The 22,458-nt window shown below is 41.2% G+C and overlaps 1 non-coding gene across 1 annotated transcript; it reads right to left on the minus strand.

The window, feature by feature from the left end:
- Positions 1–21,861: 21,861 nt before the first annotated feature.
- On the minus strand, positions 21,862–21,967 carry LOC142168490 (small nucleolar RNA R71). The gene has a single exon (XR_012698348.1). It is a non-coding gene; the product is annotated as a small nucleolar RNA R71 (small nucleolar RNA).
- Between the last annotated feature and the right edge of the window lie 491 nt (positions 21,968–22,458).

Below are 22,458 nucleotides of genomic sequence, written 5' to 3' on the forward strand. Positions count from 1 at the left end.
ATCTTATATGCATATATATATGAGTTGGAGAATTGGGTATTGATAAAAGTTGAGGATTTTGGCACTAAACATATTATGATGGGATATGGATATGGATATGGATTATGGATTATTAATTATGATTGGATCGGGTTGCACGTCACAATAACATTTGGATATGGATTCGTCCCTCCGAAGTCAGATGATTACCCATACTAGTTTGGGCCCTGTGAGTGCAAGAACTCAGATTGGTGCTTTGTTTGGAAATGTGGCCAGTGTCAGGTACATGGATTTGTGTTGTGAGGTATTGAGAGTGGTTCGTGAGCATGCATTTGCATCTTAGATTCATGCAGTAGTTTTAAAATAAACATTGATGGACTTATAACATAGTTATTTCAAGAATTGAGGTATTTAACTTATTTATTCATATCGTTTGCTTAAAAAGCATGCTTAAATTCTAGTTTTGCTATGCCTTTACCTTTCACACTTATTTGATGATAACTTGCCTTATTTCTTATTCTATTTACGCTTTCAGTGTTTAACGGTCCATTAGTAGGTATCAGTGTCAACCCCGCGTCGCTACGTTTTTGAGGATAGACTTGATACTTACTGATTATCGTAGTGTTATATTCATACTACACTTATGTATATTTTTATACAAATTCAAAGGCCTGTACTTGTCATAGCCATCCAGCCACTTAGGAGCTTTCAATGGAGACTTCGTGGTGAGCTACCCTATTTTTTTGATCCACAGCCCCATTTATCTATTTCTGGTTAATACACTTTACACTTTATTAGATGCTTGTGATATTGTGATACCAAGTTTTTGGGTATTGTTAGACAATCATAGTCGTGTTTAGACTTATCATAGACATTTGTATTTATCCTACCGGTTATAAGACTATTTACACTTTATTATTAATATTATAATTCTGTTAAAGGCTTAATAAATAGTTTCTATTATTGTTATTATGTGTTGCTTGACTAGCAAGCAGGTTAGGCGCCATCACGACTTTTGATGGGTATTTGTGTCATGACAAGTTAGTATAAGAGATCTAGGTTCTAAGGATCTCACAAGTAACGAGCAAGTCTATGTTACGTCTCGCATTTTCGTACGTTAATGTTCCGTCATAAGTTAATCGACGTAAGTTCGAGAATGAGATTTTCTTGAGATTATAAGAATTATGCTATTTCAAATACGTGATGAGTAAATTCGTGAAGAAGAGAAGGTAAGTAAATAGAAAAAAATGAGTTCGTCAAAGTTTGGCAATTTGGGATAAAATACGGTCCAAGCTATAATACCCCGTATTTACGGACTAGTACCATACAAGGTACCGTATGACCATGATAGTATGATGTATAAGGTGTATTAAAAATAAGTAGTATTTTAAGAAATTTGAGATAATTCTTAATTACGTGGATAATTATTTAATTATTGATATAATGGGAGATTAACCATGTAATTAAGAATTTGTGGATATTATAGGTGGGGGGACAAAGCCCCCCACGTGGCAGCAAATAGAGGAGGATTGGATATGACTTGACTTTGTACAATTAATTAAGATGACACATGGATAATCTTCTAAAACACTCCTTGCAAACACATAGAAAGAGAAGGCATAATACTTATCCCTACACTTGTCTTGAATTAATACCAAATTCATTTCGTAAGTGGGTTATACAAATGCAAAGCCAAGAACTCTTATCTTGAATGAATACCAAGAATCCATTTCGTAAGTTGGTTATATAGATGCAAAGCCAAGAACTCTTATCTTGAATGAATACCAAGAATCCATTTCGTAAGTGGGTTATACAAATGAAAAGCCAAGAACTCTTATCTTGAATGAATACCAAAATTCATTTGGCAAATGAGTTATACAGAATACAAAGTCAAGGACAATAGTCACTCCATAATATAATAGCAACGGAATTTTTCGATTCTAAGAGAATACGGTGTAATCCTTCTCAAGAATATAACACTGATTCTTCCTAATCCAGGTATGTTAAGTCTAAGCCCTTCCTCCATTTTGGCATGATCCTATAATTACATGAGTTTGATGACGAGACAGAACGAGAAATTCATATTTCGGAATTTATGTATATTTTTCTAGTCTCGTAAGTTACAATATTCTCCTTATCGGGAATTCATACTCAATTGAGTATTGTCCTGTTCTAGTCAAGAGAGTAGAGAGCATGTATATGAAGTATTACAGTATTTTTATTACCATCGAGCTATAATCGATGGGCAGGCCCCTATTGGGCAACCTCTGATCAGATGGTAAGTTATATACCGAGCTTACTGTGGCCGAGCGCCTATGAGCGAGCCCAGTTGGTCGAGATACAGAGCCTAGTCTGGCCGAGCGCCTATGAGCGAGCCTATTACGGCAGAGCAGTTATATATATACCGAGCCTTATAAGGCTGGACATTTATTTTACTTACTATATTGAGAGAGTTGAGTCAGTATCAGCAGGTAAGTATACCTCCAGATCATCTTCGACTCTCATTTACTTTCAGTTATTATAGTATCAGTTCAGTTGCAGCTTTCAGTTATTTTATTGCCTTGCATACTCGGTACATTATTTTGTACTGAAGTCCCTTTTTTTGGGGATGCTGCATTTCATGTCTGCAGGTTTAGACAGATAGACGGGCAGACCTCCTCAGTAGGTGTTACCTGAGTTCAGCTTTATCGGTAAGCTCCACGTCCTTCGGAGTTACCGGGTCTAGAAGTTTTGTGTACATCTTGTGTATATATGTATATAGGCTATAGGGTAGGTCGGGGCCCTGTTCCGATCACAGGACATCCATCAGTAGTGGCTTGTAGACATGTCCTGTCAGTTAGTGCAGTATGTTGGGCTTGTAGGCCCTGTATGTATATTTTGTTGCCTTGTCAGCTGTAGTAGTTACGAGGGCCTTGCCGGCCCAGCTTTATATTGATATTTAGTCAGCGTTAGTTTCCATTCAGTTTTATATTTTGCTTTGTAAATTGTCTTGCAATGTGGCCCATGGCCAAAGTATGACATTACATGTTTAGAGTCTCTTAGTCGCAAGTAGGTACGCAAGGATAGGTGAGGCACCGGGTGCCGGTCTCACCTCCCCTAGGTTCGGGGCGTGACAAAAGTGGTATCAGAGCAGTTATGTCCTAGGGAGTCTACAAGCCGTGTTTAGTATAGTCTTCTTTATAGATGTGTGGTGTACCACATTATATAAGCAGGGGAATACAGGGCATTTAGGAGTTGATTACCCTTCTTTCAAATCTAAATCGTGCTATAGAACTGAGTTATAGGAAATTTGAGTTAAACTTACGTGTTGGTGTTCACATGCACATATGACGGTGACTAGGAAGACTATGACTAGCCAGAGGAGAGATACAACAGTAGGTGAGGGGACTAGCAGGGTACCCCAGTAGATAGGGCCCAATCTGAGGCCCAGGGAGAGACCCCTACTAATCCATTACTAGCTCCTCCACCACCTGAGGAGATTCCTAGGGAGACCGCACATCCAGTTCCCCCTCCGCTTACATCAGATCAGGACTTGATGAGTGCGGTACATTTGTTGACACAGTTGGTAGCTACCCAGCAACAGGCTAGGGCATCCGCTATTGCAGGATCTTCTGAGGAGTTGGGAAGTTCAAGGGTCTGAGAGTTTATTACATTGAGTCCCCCAGAGTTCACGGGGACAGATCAGAGGGAGGACCCACGGGTTTTCATTAGATCAGCTTCACAGGAGCTTTTGGGTTATGCATAGCACGGAGAAAGAGACAGTTGAGCTAGCAGCTTTTCAACTCCGAGATATAGCCATCCTTTGGTAAGAGGGATGGGAAAGGTCAAGGCGACGTGATGCTCCTCCAGCTATTTGGGAGAATGTTTCGGTGCCTTCCTTCACCAGTACTTACCGCGGGAGATCCAACAGGCTCGAGTCGATCAGTTTCTAGCCCTCAAGAAGGGCAATATGAGTGTTCGAGAATATAGTCTCCGTTTTAACTCATTGGCCAGATATGCACTATCCATAGTTGCTACTATGCGGGACAGGATTCACAGGTTTATAGCAAGATTAGCCCTAGAGTTGACCGAGGTATGTGCCACTGCTTCATTGCATGATAGTATGGATATCTCCCGGATTCAGGCATTCGCCCAGAATATAGAAAGGGGTAGGCGTCGGCAGCAGGGTACGGAGAGGACTGAGTCAGGACAACATAAAATAATGAGATTTGCCAGGTCTCAGGAGCAATCGCAAGGTAGCTATAGGCCCCAATACTTCGAATGACCACCTAGGCCTCTTCCACCTCAGCTACAGGGTTACATGTATGACCATTATACTTAGTCATGACTAAGTGAAAGCTCCCAGGCATCGGGTTTGTAGCGACAGCGAGGTTCAGGGCAGACATGGTCATTTCCGCAGTGGTGTGCCATCTGTGGTAGAGGACACTTGGGCCAATGCCGAGCCGGTTCCGATGCTTGTTATACATGTGGACGTTCGGGGCATATGATGAGAGATTGCCCAAATAGAGATTCTAGGTTTATTGCACAACAAGCGGATTTAGCAACAGGATCATCTATGTCCGTGCACCCTTCAGGGCGCGAGTCTCAATCTTCAGCTGGTAGAGGTCGAGGCAGAGTTAGAGGTTCCAGTTCAGGTGGTAACCAAAATCGTAGCTATGCTTTAGCGGGTCGACAGGACCAGGAGTCCTCACCAGACGTTGTCACAGGTATGTTAACCATTTACTCTCACTGTGCTTATGCCTTGATAGACCCAGGATCTACTTTATCATGTATTACTCCATTTGTCATGGGGAAGTTTGGTATAGTGCCTGAAATACTAAGTGATCCTTTTGTGGTATCTATACCGGTCGGAGAATCAATTATTGCTAGACGGGTTTATCGAGGTTGTACGGTGACAATTTGTGGTCGTCAAACCTCAGCCGACCTAGTTGAGCTAGAGATGTTGGATTTTGATGCTATCATGGGCATAGACTGGTTGGCAGCTTGCTATGCCATAGTTGATTGTTGAGCAAAGACAACCAAATTTCATTTTTTGGGTGAGCCAATGCTTGGATGGGTAGGTAATACAGCGACACCCAGAGGTAGGTTTGTTTCCTATCTGAAGGCAAGGAAAATAATCACAAAAGGGTGCATTTACCATATTGTGCGAGTTAGAGATGCAGATGCTGATGTACCTACACTTCAGTCTATTCTAGTAGTCAAAGAGTACGCAGATGTATTCGCAGATGAACTTCCAGGTATTCCTCCAGAGCGAGAGATTGATTTTGGCATTGATATGCTTCCAGAAAATCAACTAATATCCATCCCTCCATATAGAATGGCACCTGCCGAACTGAAGGAGTTGAAGGAGCAGTTAAAAGATTTGCTGGAGAAAGGTTTCATCAGGCCCAGTACCTCACCTTGGGGTGCACTGGTACTGTTTGTACGGAAGAAAGACGGCTCGCTGAGGATGTGTATCAATTATAGGCAACTGAACAAGGTAACTATTAAGAATAAGTATCCACTTCCAAGGATAGATTACTTGTTTGATTAGTTGCAGGGAGCTAGATGCTTTTCAAAGATAGATTTGAGGTCGGGGTACCACCAGGTCAGAGTTCGGGAGAAAGATATTCCCAAACTAGCCTTCAGGACCCAATATGGCCACTTCGAGTTCCTTGTCATGTCCTTCAGATTGACAAATACACCTGCCATATTTATGGACTTGATGAATAGCCTATTCCGGCCATATTTAAACCTGTTCATGATAGTCTTTATTGATGATATTCTGGTTTATTCACGTTCAGAGGATGAGCATGCAGACCACCTGCGAGCAGTACTCCAAACCCTCTGTGATAATAAATTGTATGCTAAGTTTTCTAAATGTGAGTTCCGGATAAAGTTTGTAGCATTCTTGGGGCACATTGTATCCGATGGAGGTATAAAGGTAGACACTCAGAAGATTGAGAATGTGAAATCCTGGCCTAGACCTACCACCCCGATAGAGGTTTGTAGCTTTCTAGGCTTAGTAGGATACTACCGGAGGTTCGTAAAGGGTTTTTCTTCCCTTTCGGCACCATTAACGAAGTTGACGCAGAAAGCAACTAAGTTTCAGTGGGCAGAGGCTTGCGAGCAGAGTTTCCACGAACTTAAGAATAGGTTGACCTCAGTGCCAGTTCTAGCACTTCCAGAGGGTCCAGATGGTTATGCCATGTATTGTGATGCCTCAGGTGTCGGGTTAGGATGTGTCCTGATGCAACATGGGAAAGTAATTGCGTATGCTTCAAGGCAGTTAAGGAAGCACGGGCCGAATTATCCGACCCACGACCTCGAGTTAGCTGCGGTTGTCCATGCACTTAAGATATGGCGGCATTATTTATATGGTGTTCATGTTGATGTATTCACAAATCATAAAAGCCTGCAATATATCCTCAAGCAAAAAGAGTTGAATTTGCGACAGAGGCGATGGCTTGCGTTATTGAAAGATTATGATGTTAACATTCTCTACCATCCTAGGAAAGCTAATGTTGTAGCAGATGCCTTAAGTCGCCGATCTATGTGTAGCTTAGCACATGTAGAGGCCGAGAAAAGACAATTAGCTAGAGAGATTCATCAATTGGCTTGTTTGGGGGTTTGGTTAGTAGACTCTGGCAATGATGGAGTTGTACTCCAAAATACTGCAAAATCATCTCTCATAGCTGAGGTAAAGGAGAGGCAGAACGAGGACCTAGAGTTGGTCGAGTTGAGAGACCGAATTCCGCAGCAGAAGAAGCCGTTGTTAGAGCTCAAGGGATATGGGGTTCTCAGATACAGGGGTCGTTTGTGTGTTCCAGATGTAGCAGAGCTACGAGACAGGATTATGTCAGAGGCACATTATTCGTGGTACTTCATTCATCCTGGGTCGACAAAGATGTATCATGACATTAAAGAGTTGTACTGGTGGAACGATTTGAAGAAGAACACTGCTGAATTTGTCGCTCAGTGTCCTAGTTGCCAGCAGGTGAAGATAGAGCACCAGAAGCCTGGAGGGCTAATGCAGACTATAGAGATCCCGACATATAAATGGAAGGCGATAAACATGGACTTTATCATGGGTTTTCCTCGTTCTCATCGTAAGCTCGATTCCATATGGGTGATAGTCGATAGGCTCACGAAATCAGTTCATTTCTTATCAGTCAAATCTACATATACAGCAGAAGATTATGCAAAGTTATATATTAAGGAGATAGTGCGACTACACGGAGTACCAATATCTATTATATCTGACCGTGGGGCCTAGTTTACAACATATATTTAGAGGTCATTTCAGAAAGGTCTAGGGAGTCAGGTGAATCTCAGCACAACTTTTCATCCACAAACTGATGGACAAGCCGAGCGCACAATTCAGACGCTCGAGGATATGTTACGAGCATGTGTGTTGGATTTTAAAAGAAGTTGGGATGAACATCTACCTCTTATCAGTTTTCATATAATAACAGTTACCACTCCAGTATCCAGATGGGTCCGTATGAGGCTTTGTATAGGCGTAACTGCAGATCTCCTATAGGATGGTTTGATGTTGGAAAATCTGGGTTACATGGGCTAGACATGGTTCAGCAGGCCATAGAAAAAGTAAAGCTTATCCGGGAGCGACTGTTGACAGCTCAGAGTTGTCAGAAGTCATATTCTGACATGCGGCAACAAGACTTAGAGTTCGGGGTTAATGACTGGGTCTTCTTAAAGGTGTCACCTATGAAGGGCGTGATGAGGTTTGGCAAGAAAGGCAAGCTTAGCCCACGGTATATTGGGCCTTATAGGATCATTCAGAGAGTGGGCCAAGTAGCATATGAGTTAGAATTACCCTCAGAATTGGAGTCTGTCCATCTGATTTTTCACGTATCAATGCTATGGAAGTGCATTGGCAATCCTACCCGAGTGGTGCCCACGGATGATGTACAGATTACAGAGGTCTTGTCATACGAGGAAATTCCGGTTGCCATCCTAGACCGACAAATTCGCAAGCTACGGAATACGGAAATAGCCTCCGTGAAGGTTTTATGGAGAAGCAAGAATGTGGAAGATATGACATGGGAAACGAAGGAAGAAATGAAGTCTAAATACCCCCACCTATTTAGAACTGAAGATATGGCTCGAGGTGGGATACCTCAGCACAGCTCTATTCAGGCCAGTGCGTCATCAGGTAAGCTCTCATTTTTGACTCTCAGAATTTATAATGGACAGTTGTGTGAAGCCAACTGTTGCTATTTATAGACAGTGGCCATGTGTGGCATGTATAGTATGTTTTCTGGCTGCAACAAGTTGGTTATAGTCGAGTGTACGGAGGAGACTCTAGCAAAAAAAAAATCCCAAAGTATCAAAGAGTAAACATTCGAGGGCGAAAATTTCCCAAAGTATCTATTTAATGTTTCGTCATAAGTTAATCGACATAAGTTCAGGAATGAGATTTTCTTGAGATTATAAGCATTATGCTATTTGAAACACGTGATGAGTAAATTTGTGAAGGAGAGAAGGTAAGCAAATAGAAAAAAATGAGTTCGTCAAAGTTTGGCAATTTGGGATAAAATACGGTCCAAGCTATAATACCCCGTATTTACGGACTAGTGCCATACAAGGTACCATATGACCATGATAGTACGATGTATAAGGTGTATTAAAAATAAGTAGTATTTTAAGTAATTTGAGATAATTCTTAATTATGTGAGTAATTGGTTAATTATTGATTTAATGGGAGATTAACCATGTAATTAAGTATTTGTGGATAATTAATAGGTGGGGACAAATTCCTCCACGTGGCAGCCAAGAAGCCTTAGTCAAATATGACTCTTAAGTCATATAACTTTGTGTCACACATGGATAATCTTCTAAGATACTCCTTGCAAACACATAGAAAGAGAAGGCATAATACTTATCCCTACACTTGTCTTGAATTAATACCAAATTCATTTCGTAAGTGGGTTATACAAATGAAAAGCCAAGAACTCTTATCTTGAATGAATACCAAGAATCCATTTTGCAAGTGGGTTATACAGATACAAAGCCAAGAACTTTTATCTTGAATGAATACCAAGAATCCATTTCGTAAGTGGGTTATACAAATGAAAAGCCAAGAACTCTTACCTTGAATGAATACCGAGAATTCATTTCGTAAGTGGGTTATACAAATGAAAAGCCAAGAACTCTTATCTTGAATGAATACCAAAATTCATTTGGCAAATGAGTTATACAGAATACAAAGTCAAGGACGATAGTCACTCCATAATATAATAGCAACGGGATTTGTCGATTCTAAAAGAGTACGGTGTAATCCTTCTCAAGAATATCACACGAAATTTTCCCTACTCCAGGTATGTTAAGGCTAAGCCCTTTCTTCATTTTATCTTGATCCCGTAATTACATGAGTTTGATGACGAGACAGAACGAGTAATTCATATTCTGGAATTTATGTATATTTTCCTAGTCTCGTAAGTTACAATATTCTCCTTATCGGGACTTCATATTCAATTGAGTATTGTCTTGTTGTAGTCAAGAGAGTAGAGAGCATATATATGCAGTATTACAGTATTTTTATTACCATTAAGCTATAATCGATGGGCAGGCCTCTATTGGGCAACCTCTGATCAGATGGTAAGTTGTATACCGAGCCTACTGTGGCCGAGCGCCTATAAGCGAGCCCAGTTGGTCGAGATACAGAGCCTAGTCTGGCCGAGCGCCTATGAGCGAGCCTACTACGGCAGAGCAATTATATATATATACCAAGCCTCATAAGGTCGGACATTTATTTTACTTACTATATTGAGAGAGTTGAGTCAGTATCAGCAGGTATGTATACTACTAGATCATCTTCGACTCTCAGTTACTTTCAGTTATTATATTATCAGTTCAGCTGCAGCTTTAAGTTATTTTATTGCCTTGCATACTCAGTACATTATTTTGTACCGAAGTCCCTTTTTCTGGGGACACTATATTTCATGCATGCAGGTTCAGACAGACAGACGGGTAGACCTCCTCAGTAGGTGTTACCCGAGTTAAGCTTTATTGGTAAGCTCCACGTCCTTCGGAGTTGCCGGGTCAAGAAGTTTTTTGTAAATCTTGTGTGTATATGTATATAGGCTATGGGTAGGTCAAGGTCCTGTTCTGATCACAGTACATCCATCAGTAGAGGCTTGTAGACATGTCCTATCAGTTAGTGCAGTATGTTGGGCTTGTAGGCCATGTATGTATATTTTGTTGGCTTGTTAGCTATAGTAGTTATGATGGCCTTGCCGGCCCAGCTTTATATTGATATTTAGTCAGTGTTAGTTTCCATTCAGTTTTATATTTTGCTTCGCAAATTGACTTGCAATATGGCCCATGGCCAATGTATGACATTATATGTTCATAGTCCCTTAGTCGCAAGTTGGTACGCAAGGATAGGTGAGGCACCGGGTGCTGGTCTCGCCCCCCATGTTCGGGGCGTGACACTATGTTAGATATGGTGTATGACAAGTGAATTGGTTGAGAAGAAGATGTACTCGATTTGTGATTGTAGTGTATTAAAGTGCTTAGGAGGGTTAGTCACTATTGTCTGAATCTAAATCTTTCTCTTACTCACTCACAGATGGTGAGAACTCGCACTTCACCAATAGCAATCGGTGAGGGTGATGCAGTACCACCGGCTATAACTAGGATAGGTAGGGCTTGGTGTAGGGCCAAGGGTCGCGCAGTCTCAGCAGACACACCTGCGAATCAGGTGGAGGATCAGATCATGGATGATCATGTTCAGGCTCTAGTACACACTCAACGTCCAAAGGGTTTTATGGTTGCATCGCAATTCCAAGAGGCTATGACGAAGAAGGTCAGCTTTTTTGATGCCCTAACGCAGGCTGCCATTGTCCCAGTGGCCCCAGCCATATCTCAAGCCATAGGGGGAGCCCATACCCCTATCACACGTACTCCAGAGTAGGTAGTGGTGGTGGTTCAGATGCCGAGAGAACTTTTAGTTGGAGGCGAGTAGCCTATTGTGCTAGCTAGACCCTTGGTTGAACCTACTATGACTAATGAGGAGCAGAAGAGGCTTGAGAGATTTCAGAGGTTACATCTCCCAAGCAAGGTTGGTGATGCTTCAGAGAATGCTCAGGACTTTCTAGACTGATGTCATCTGATGATTCACAACTTGGACTTCACTACATTCTAGTTGATAGGGTTGATAGAAGATGGTGGCAGACATATGAGCTGGGTAGGCCAGCAGGGATCACAACCCAAATCCCACCAAAGAGGTCATGATGGAACCTAGCCTCTAACACTAGGTAAGCCAATCACACAATGATACAAAAAATTAAAAATAGATATAATAACTCTAAAATTCTAACATAAATTGCAAAATAAAAACTTCAATAAACCCAAAACATGGGTATATAAGACAAACTTCCCCAAACCCGGTAATATTGAGTCACGAGTTCTAAACAAAATACATATCGAGTCTCAATAAGTATGATACATTTTGAAAATGAACAACATTATGAAATAATAGAAGGGGACTCCAAGGGTCTGCGGCGTCCATGCAGCACTACTTTAAGTCCTCTCGCACGGTCCAAGCTCTCTCCTGAAGATTGATAACTCGAGTACCCGGATCTGTACAAATATGTGCCGAAGCATAGTATGAGCAAGGGTCAACATGTACTTAGTAAGTATCTAGACTAACCTCAAAGAAGTAGTGACGAGGTTCAAGTCATGTGATACTCACTAATCAGTGAACCTGTGCAATAGCTTATATAATTGGCAACAAGAATATAATGAGATGTAGTACTATCAAGACAACGAAAAAAGAGTTATCATGTTTGCAAAAGAGTTATCAGTTGCAAAAGAATTATCAGTTACAACATGTAATCATGTAAGGTGCATAACAAGATTCACTTGCTTAATCCGACATGCCACCCCTATAATCCATATTTCATCAACAAGAACGCCATCCTTTGTCACGACCAAATAATCCCACCTTAAGAATCATGATGGCACCTAGTTTCTAAGACTAGGTAAACCTAACACATAACAAACTCAACAAAAATATCAACTAAAATAGCAATGAAAATTGAGGGATGTCATAATATAACCAACAACGGAAAGCAATAGTCATAAATCCCAAAACCAAGCAATACTGAGTCATAAGCTCTACAAGAAGTACATAATGAGTCTCAAAATATAGAACTTGTTTGAATACAATAAAGTGTAATATGGAAATAGTAGAAGGTGACTCCGAGGCGTACAAGCGGGACAACAGGTATACATTGAAGTCTCCCCAGCAACTTGAACTCAACTTGCTAATGCCCAACACACTCTGAAGTACCTGGATCTGCACAAAAATGTGCAAAAGTGTAGTACGAGTACACCACAATTGGTACCCAGTAAGTATCAAGACTAACCTCGGTGAAATAGTGACGAGGTTCAAGTCAAGACATTCACTAGACATAAAACCTATGTAGAATATCAATGTAAAACATATAATGGAAAGCAAAATCAATAAATGGCAACAGGAGTAGACATGTGATAATGCAACAAAATAACCAAAACACAGTTAAAAGACAAATGAAATCAATTAAGGGAAACAATGACAGTCCAAATAATCAAGCTGTTCCAATTCAAGATATACAACAAGAATCACCCTGGCGTAGCACACCTGATAATCACAAATCGCAAGTCACCCTCATGACGCCACATGAGCTTCACATTTAAAGACATTTTCCGGAAATAGCTTCACGCGCATAAGCCCCCTTATTCCTCCGCGTGTGCTTCACCATAAAGTATTTCCCCTTACTAGCAACACGCGCATAAGCCCCCTTATCTCGCCGCATGCGCATCAATATACACGCCACCCATGAGCTTCTCAATCACTACATAATAATAACAATCACCCGCACCTCACATACACATTTTCCACAACATCATCACGATAACAATACCAATACCACAACAAGATATAGCCCATGGCTCAACAATATGTACAAGAATCATCCCAATAATAAAAGGGTGCGGGGAGTGAAAAACAAAATAAAAGCATGTTTCATATAACAAACAACTCCAAAACAAGGCATATTAATAGCCTAAGGTCTAATCCGGTCACAACCAACACATACGCCCATGTACACATTCGTCACCTTTATGTACACGTCATTTCACATAGCACAAATATAGCAATTAGACTAAATCCTAAGGAAAATTTCCCTCACAAAATGATAGGCAAGATACTTACCTTAAATAAGGTAATGAAATCCACTAATAAGACCTTCCCGCTTAAATCAAACTCCGGACGGCTCGAATCAAGAAAAAATAACATAATATCATAAATAAAAGCCATAAGAAACTATTCTGAATAATAAAGCTTCGATATTTAACCAAAAATAAAAAGTCAACTCAATAGGTCAACCCCATGCCCCCACCCCAAAACTCGACAAAACTCACAAATTCCGAACACCATTGAAATACGAGTCCAACCATACCAATGTTCACGCCCCGGCCTTGGGGAGCACGACCGGTGCTTAACTGAGATATTCAAGTTAAGCAAGCCTACATGATGCTTTTTAGCCGGCCTTACCCATGAATAATGTGAAGACGGATATCAAGAACTAGAAAACGAAAGAGTAACATGTACAACACCAATTTCATTTTTTTTAAAACCCCCATTTGCAACTCCCAAAATACATTACACATTTGTAGTTTATAAGTGGAAACATGTGTTACAAGTACATTATTTCTAGTTTGACCTTCCCAAATCAAAATACAACTATACTATGTCTACGGAACCTCTAATTGATACAAAAGAGTAATATGATAGTGCCGTCGACAAGGCCCCGGTTATACCTCAAAACACTATACATAAGAAACAAATGACATAAGACCCCGATATGAAGTGGTGGCTCACCAAGTCAGCTTAGAAGAGGGTATACCGCTATCACTGATCGATGTCACCTGCTGTGGAACCACCTATATTCATTAAAGATGCAGCGCCCCCGGCAAAAGGGACGTTAGTACACATGGAATAGTACTAGTATGTAAGGCTAAACACCTTCTCAATGAATCGAGTAACAACACAATATGAGAGAAATAGGAATCCATGAGAAACCAAATAATATTAAAATACCAAATCATGATTTAGGTAATTATTCAAGTAATAATCAATGTTTTAGGTTGGGAGATCTTTAAAACCGATACACCACCATGCTTATAGCACAGAGTTCGATCTCTGCCCGATCGGCTAAGCCATCTCACCCTAAAGTATGAGTCTCTACATTCAAACACAACACCACCATGTGCGCGGCATGGCGTCCGATCTCTGCCAGATCGACTAAGCTATCTCACCACAATGTCGTGTGGGCCGACATCATCTTTAGCTAGAACTCATCTCATCCCAATTAAGGGGAATAATCTCAAGACATCAATCTTATCCCAATTAAGGGGAATAGTCTCAACACATCAGCACGGGAATTTACCCCTAATTCACACCTACATCGGCACATGTAATTTTGTGGTTAGGTTATTTCAACCTACACTTCCTCAATGACTAAACGATACTCCAAAAATATTTATCATATAATGGGGTTACAACTCATTTCATAATCTTTCTCACTTCCTTTCATTTTATTGGTACTATTGGCCACAGGTGTAAGTTTATTCTTAGCGCGATGGCCGCATTTCACAACTCATACTTTCATTCTTTCATTTTCTTCCAAGGAAAATCTTAAAACATTTAAAGACATTTGAATCATTGAGAAAAACTATATCTTCAACTTATAGACAAGTAAGAATTCAAAACACGTTGACGAATAAGCATAAACTCTATTTATCTCTTAAACATTAAGCCTTATACCAAGGGACTAAGTGACCCAAATCAATCAGAAACTCTCTCGAAATTGAACCAACAAGCCCTGCAAGTCACGTAACCATAAATACACATATGAATAGCATCAAATAGGGTAAACAAGGCTAAAATACTCAATACGACTAGCCGGGTCATTACATTCTCCCCCTCTTAAACAGACGTTCATCGTCGAACGAGTATACAGACATACCTAAAGTGCCAAATAGGTGAGGATATCTGAGACGCATATCATTCTCGGTCTCATAAGTCGCCTCCTCGACCAGTCCAATCCACTGAACTTTCACCCATGCAATGTTCTTCAACCTCAACTTTTGGACTTGCCTGTCCAAAATAGCCACAGGCTCCTAAACATAGGTCAAATCCTTGTCTAATATATGTGACAGATCTCCATAATACTTACGGAGCATGGAAACATGGAACACCAGGTGAACTCTCGATAAGCTGGGTGGCAATGCAAGTCTGTAGGCCACCTCACCCACTCTCTCAAGAATCTCAAAAGGGCCAATATACCGAGGGCTCAACTTGCCTTCTCTGCGAACCTCATCACACCCTCCATGCACGAAACTCGAGAATGATATCACCTCCCATATAAGGCCTCCTAAGGAGCCATATGGATACTTAACTAATAGCTATTGTTGTAGGCGAACTCTGCGAGTGGTAGAAACTGATCCCATGAACCCCTAAAATCAATGACACATACATGCGCATAACATCTCTTCCAACATCTGAATAGTGCACTGAGATTGTCCGTCCATCTGGAAATTAAATGTCGTACTCAGCACGACTTGTGAGCCCAACTCACGCTGCACGGCTCTCCAAAATTACAATGTGAATTGAATGCCTCGATCTAATATAATAGACATCGGCACACCATGAAGGCAAATAATCTCACGAAGATAAATCTGAATCAGCTGCTCTGAAGAGTACATAGTCATGACTAGAACGAAGTTCGCATACTTGGTCAGTCCTTCCACAATGATCCACACAACGTCCAATCTCTTCATTGTCCATGGGATTCCAACTACAAAATACATGGTCATACGTTCCCACTTCCACTCCGTAATATCAAGCCCTTGAAGTAAACCACCCGGTCTTTGATGCTTGTACTTCACCTACTGACAGTTCAAACACCGAGCCACACACTCCACAATATCTTTCTTCATTGTCCTCCACGAGTAGTGTTGCCTCAAGTCCTAGTACATCTTCGTGGCACCTGGATGAATGGCATACTGCAAACTATGGGCCTCATCAAGAATCAACTCACGCAACCCATACATATTTGGAACACAGATCCGACCATGTAGCCTCAACACCCCATCATCCCCAATAGTCACCTCCTTGACATCATCGTGTTGCCCCATATCCTTAAGGACAAGCAAGTGGGGATCTTCATACTAACGCATCTTGATGCCCTCAAACAAAGAAGATCGTCAAAACATGCAAACAATAACCCGACTAAGCTCTAAAACATCCAACCTCATGAACCTGTTGGCATAAGCCTGAACATCCAAAGTTAACGGTCTCTCCCCAACTGTAAAAAAAAAAGACTACCCATGCTCTTAGCCTTCCTACTCAAACCATCGTCCACCACCTTGGCCTTCCTGGGATAATAAATAATGGTAATATCATAGTCTTTTAATAGCTCTAATCACCTCCATTGCCTCAAGTTCAGATCCTTTTGCTTGAAAAGGTGTTGTAGGATTATGTGATCCGTGAACACCTCACATAACATGGCGTAAAGATAATGCCTCCAAATATTCAGCGTGTGAACAATGGTTTGCCAACTCAAAATAGTGCAATGGATAGTTCTTCTCACAAGGCTTCAATAGACACGAAGCACAAGCAATCACTCTACCATCTTGCATCAACACACACCTAATTTCAATCAGTGAAGCATTATAATAGACAGTATAAGAACCCGATGCTGAAGGCAAAATTAGAACTCGAGCTTTAGTCAAGGCAATCTTGAGCTTCTAAAACCTCTCCTCACACTCGTCAGACCACTTGAATGGGGCACTCTACTGAGTCAATATAGTCAAACGAGTTGTGATGGATGAAAAACCTTCCTAAAAACAATGATAATACCCTGCCAAGCCTAGAGTACTCTGGATTTCAGTAGCGGTAGAAGGTCTGGGCCAACTCTGAACTACCGTAATCTTCTTCGAATCGAACTTAATCCCCTTATTAGACACCACGTGGCCCAAGAATGCCATCGAATCAAGCCAATACCCGCACTTGGAGAATTTAGCATATAGGTTCTTCTCCATCAAGGTCTTAAGCATGATCCTCAGGTGCTGCTCATGTTACTTTCTTCTGCGAGAATAAACCAATATATCATCAATGAACAAAATGATGAAGGAATCAAGATATGGCTAGTACACGATGTTCATCAATTACATAAAGGTTGTTGGGGCATTGGTCAACCAAAAAGACATTACCAGAAACTCATAGGTGACCATAGCGGATTCTGAAAGATGTCTTCATAATATCTGAAGCCTGAATCTTCAACTGATGGTACCCTGATCTCAAATCAATCATCGAGAAAACCCTAACACCTTGAAGCTGACCAAACAAACCATCAATGTGCAGTAATGGGTAATTGTTCTTAATAGTAACCTTTCTCAGCTACCTGTAGTTAATACACATCCTCATAGAGTCGTCTTTTTTCTTCACGAATAGAATTGGAGCACCCCAAGGTGAGACACCTGGTTTGATGAAACCCTTATCACGAAACTCCTGAAGCTATTCCTTTAATTCCTTCAACTTCATCGGTGCCATGAGATATGGTGGAATAGAGATAGGCTGAGTGCCCAACACCATGTTAATACAAAAATCAATATCCCTATCAGGTGGCATGTCTAGTAGGTCGCATTGGAATCACGTACGGAAAATGATATCCCTCACAAAGACTAAATATGCCAAGAACCATTCTCAACCATCCGTTGTGCCTTTAGAAAAGATACCACCCTCCTAGGAACATGACCCAATATCGCTTTCCACTCTAACCTCGGTAATCCTAATATGGCTAATGTCACGGTCTTAGCGTGATAATTGAGAATAGCGTGATATGGTAAAAACCAATCCATGCCCAAAATCACAGCAAAGTCCACTATATTGAGTGGCAGAATATCAACCTTGGTCTCATAACCCCCTAATAGTCACCAAACACGACCAATAGACAAAGTCTACCATAATAGAATCCCCAACAGGGGTAGACGCATAAATAAGGGTATCCAATGAATCACGAGACATGTCCAAATATGAAGCAAAAGTAAGATGACATATACGAATAAGTGGAATCCAGATCAAATAAAATTGATGCATCCATATGACAGACTGGAACAACACATGCGGTGACAACATCTGATGTAACAACCTCAGTCCTACCCGAACAAATATAACAACGGGCTTGGCTTCCCCTTCTAGGTTAACCTCTACCAGCATGTCCTCCACCTCTAGTTGGCCGTCCATGTGTAGTAGCAACTAGAGCAGCAACCATGGCCTGTGTACCCTGTGCATTTCCACCCCTCCTACATCTAGGACAATCCCTCCCATGTGCCTACTATCACCACACTCAAAACAACCTCTCTACGGGCGTGTCTGTTGGAATTGGTTCTTACCCGAACGACTAGAATAACTGCTATAGGCACCCCGTGCAGGAGGTGCACTAGAAGATAGCTATCCAAAATAAGAGCTCTAAGGGCCCTGAATAGGTGGAGCACTGTGTGTGGCCCAAAGTGTAGAATGAACTAGTCGACTAACATAACCTCTACCATCACCAGCTGAAACTGCCTAGCGGGAACCACTAAACCATCAAAATTCTCAAGGGTTTTGGCCTACCTACCCCCTCTCTCCTTGTCGTGGATACGTTCCAACCTCCTAGAGATCTCCAACACCCACTGGAATGGAGTATCAGTCTCTAACTCCCCTGTCATCCCAAATCTGGGGCCATAACTGAGCCCCTCGATAAATTTGTGGACTCTCTCTCTCTCTCTCTCTCTGACTGTAGAAACCAAAGCAGGTGCATGACAAGATAACTCACTAAACCTCATGGCATACTCGGACACCATCATCTTCCCCTAGCATAACTGCTCAAACTCGGTGTGCAATGCATTCCTGAGGGTCTTTGCAACAAACTCCCTCAAGAACAGATAAGTGAACTGAGCCCAAGTAAGAGGCGTTGCATCAACTGGCCTACTCTCCTCATAAGCCCGCCACCATTTATACGCCAACCCCGTCAGCTGGAAAGTAGTAAAGTCAACCCCGCTTACCTCCACTATGCCCATAGTGCATAGAATACAGTGACACTAATCTAGAAAACCATGTGCATCCTCAGAAACTATGCCACTGAAAGTAGGAGGAAAGTACTTCTTGAAACTCTCAAGCCTCTTTTGTTCCTCCTCTAATGCCACCAGCCTGACCTCACACTGAATCGCGATCATGGGCTCTACCAGTATAACACCCAAAACCTGATCAACATGGGCCCGCTGCTTTGGAGTACAGGCGGCGGGAGTTTGAGCTCCTCCCCTTGCTTGAGAAGTAGTTAGTGCAATTGGGATAAATCCTACCCGAGCCATGGTGTTGAACATGCTCAAAAAATGTGCCATAGTCTCCTAAAGTCTAGGTGTAGCAACAGGCACCTCAGGTGCCTGCTCCCTAACTGGAACTACTAAAGGCTCCTCAATCGTAGCCCTAGTATGACCCTTCACTGTAGAACATTAACCACCTCAAACTCGGCCTCTGCCCCAGCCTCTAAAAACACCGGTACCGAGGGCACCATCATCGGTAGCCGAAGCTCGTGTTCTCACCACATGTGAGAGAATAGAAAGACTTATGGTAGGCTATAATTAAATGTTTTAGTCGCTTATTACACTATAATTCACTGCATATTTTGTGTATTTGAGCTTTAAATGGTAGTGTTTTGCACTCATTGTGTGTTTTATGCCTTGTAGGAGTGATTCCGAGTTATGTAGATGTTGTGGAGCTAATTCAAGCTATTTTGAGCTTTGAAGTCTGATTAAAAGCCAAAAGGATTATGCCAGGATTGTGTTCGGGGGTCGAGGACCAAGTCTGGATGTCAAAAATCAAGCAAAAATCAGTATTCTAAGAAAACTCAACAACCGCGGCGTGTGGGGCGGCGTGTGGTGCACCGCGACTGCCCAGATCCTACTGCCTGTCAATGGTGATGCTCTCTAGATTTCCCCACTAAATCCCCGCATGGCGCGTCGCCCCATGCATCGTGCCTGTGTAATGTTTACATACCAATGTCATATTTCGCCTAGGAGAATGAGGTTTCATCTGGGGCGACCCTACTTGGTATAAATACATGAAAAAATATTATTTCCTGGTCTTTGACATATTTTGGACCTAAGGAGGAGTTGGATGAACACAAGCACAATGATTTCATCATTCCTTCCTCACTCAAGACTTGAGTTTGGATTGAATTTATGTTTTCCTATACATTAATTTTATTTGTGATGAATTTCTCCATGTCTATGGAGTAGTTCCCTTTAGGTTTGATGGATTTGGTGTATTGATGATTGTTTAAGGATTATAACTTTAGTTTTATGTATTGAATCGTTTTGGAAGATTAAATTGTTGCATCTATATTCACTAGTTCATGTAATCGAGAGAGGCTTAACTTTTGATATCTTTGCATTATATTGTTTGTTGAGTTCATATGTTTTACTAAGTAATCAAAAGAGGCTAGCTGAATCATTGATTAAACCTAGTTAGGAGAATAATCAAAAGAGATTTTCCTAAGGACCAATCCACTATGCATCCTTGTATATCTTCACAGTGCTTAATTTGGTTCATCTTGTGAGGTTGAGGCTTAATCAAGAGAGGAGTTTCTACTGAACGTTTGAACTAATAATTGAGTGAATTCGAGAGACTCACTTGAACATTAGAAGTGAATTATCTAGAGTTAGATCCTAAACAATTATCTTACACATATGCAGTCAAAACCCTATCTTCTCCCACTGATAACCTTATTTGTTTATTCCTTGTCTTGATAGTCACTAGTCAATAGCTTTAGATTCTGAGGTAATTTTAAGTTGTAATCATATAAATCTCAACTGTTGATCCTCCTGGATAGCAATCAAACTAGAAACTACAAGAATAATTTTTAAATCCAATCCCTGTGGATACTATATTATCTTTGATTAGCGAGCATTAATTATGTGTGTGTTTTGCTCTCGTTAAATTTTTGCGCCGTTGCTGGGGGATTGGCAATCAATAGTGTTTGAAATAGTTTGTAGTGCTAATTTAGGAATTTTTCTTTTTATTTTATCTTTATTGTTCCCTTTTTACGGTTGGTGTTCTTTGACTGTGCACAGGTTACAGGTTAAGATTGGTGCATGACTCGAGCTTCTACGAAAGTAGTGCTACCATACGAGCTAGAGATAAAAAAAACATCTACGATAGCTGAGGAAGGAAAGAAATCTCACAGAGACATTAGAATAGGTTGGGTAATCCTCAACCAAAGAAACTATGGCTGGAAACGGTGATGATAATGTAGATTTGGTTGCCAGAGAGGCATCCCATAAATGAGAAAAAGCTGCACGAGATGCTGAGGGAACAGCCATTAGAGATGAACATATTATCTATGGAGAAGAGAGGCTCGGAGAACTGCTCAAAATCAACCCTTGGCTACAGACCAGTTCGAAAATATACCTCTCGTCCTAGGGAGATCACGTGGAGATTATGCTAGACCATTCTACAACCAAGGATTATCAAGTGCGAGACCACCTCCAATTGGAGCTAACAATTTTGAATTGAAGCAAGGGTTGCTTCAAACCCTTCAGAATTGATGTGTCTTCAGAAAAAAGATGAACAGATATCCAAACACACATCTAATGGATTTCAAGGAGATTATGAATACCTTTCAATATAATGATGTGTCACAAGATGCACTGTACTTAAGGGAATTTCCATTCACACTTAAAGATGATGCAAAGCAGTGGCTTCGAAACTTACCCACAGGATCGATTAGAACATGGGATGAGATGACCAGAAAATTTCTTGATAAATATTTCTCATCAGCTAATATGAGCAAGTTTAGAAGGGACTCTATAACTTCTGTCAGAAAGAGACTGAAACTGTTTTTGAAGCATGGGAGAGGTTTAAGGAGATTTTTAGAAAGTGTCAACATAGTGGAATTGAACTCTAGATGCAACTCCAGTACTTTTGGGATGGATTGACACCGACCTCAGGTAGAACATTGAGCAATACAGCTAGAGGCCCATTGATGAAGAAGACTCCAAAGGAGATAGTTACAATTCTTGATATGTTATCTGAAGATACAAATCAGTGGCCCTCTGAGAGTGCTGAAGGAAGAAGATCAACTGGTGTTCACCAAGTTGATGCTAATACATCTGTGCAGGTACAGCTTGATGCTATGGCCAAAGAAATAAGGAAGCTGACCTTGGCTACGATACAAAGTGAGCCTCATGCAGCATGTGATATATGTGGATGAGGACACCCTACTCATGAGTGTCAAGTCTCAATTGAGGAAGTAAATGCAGTAGGAAATTACAACTTTAATGCAATGCGTCAGAAGCACCCCGGTTTTTCATGGAGTTCACCTGGCGGTACCGCAAATGCATGGCAAAAAAACAACCCTAGATTTTAGGGACAAGGAGCTCATTATT

Source organism: Nicotiana tabacum, chromosome 13 (assembly GCF_000715075.1).
Source record: "Nicotiana tabacum cultivar K326 chromosome 13, ASM71507v2, whole genome shotgun sequence".
Classification (NCBI taxonomy): Eukaryota; Viridiplantae; Streptophyta; class Magnoliopsida; order Solanales; family Solanaceae; genus Nicotiana; species Nicotiana tabacum.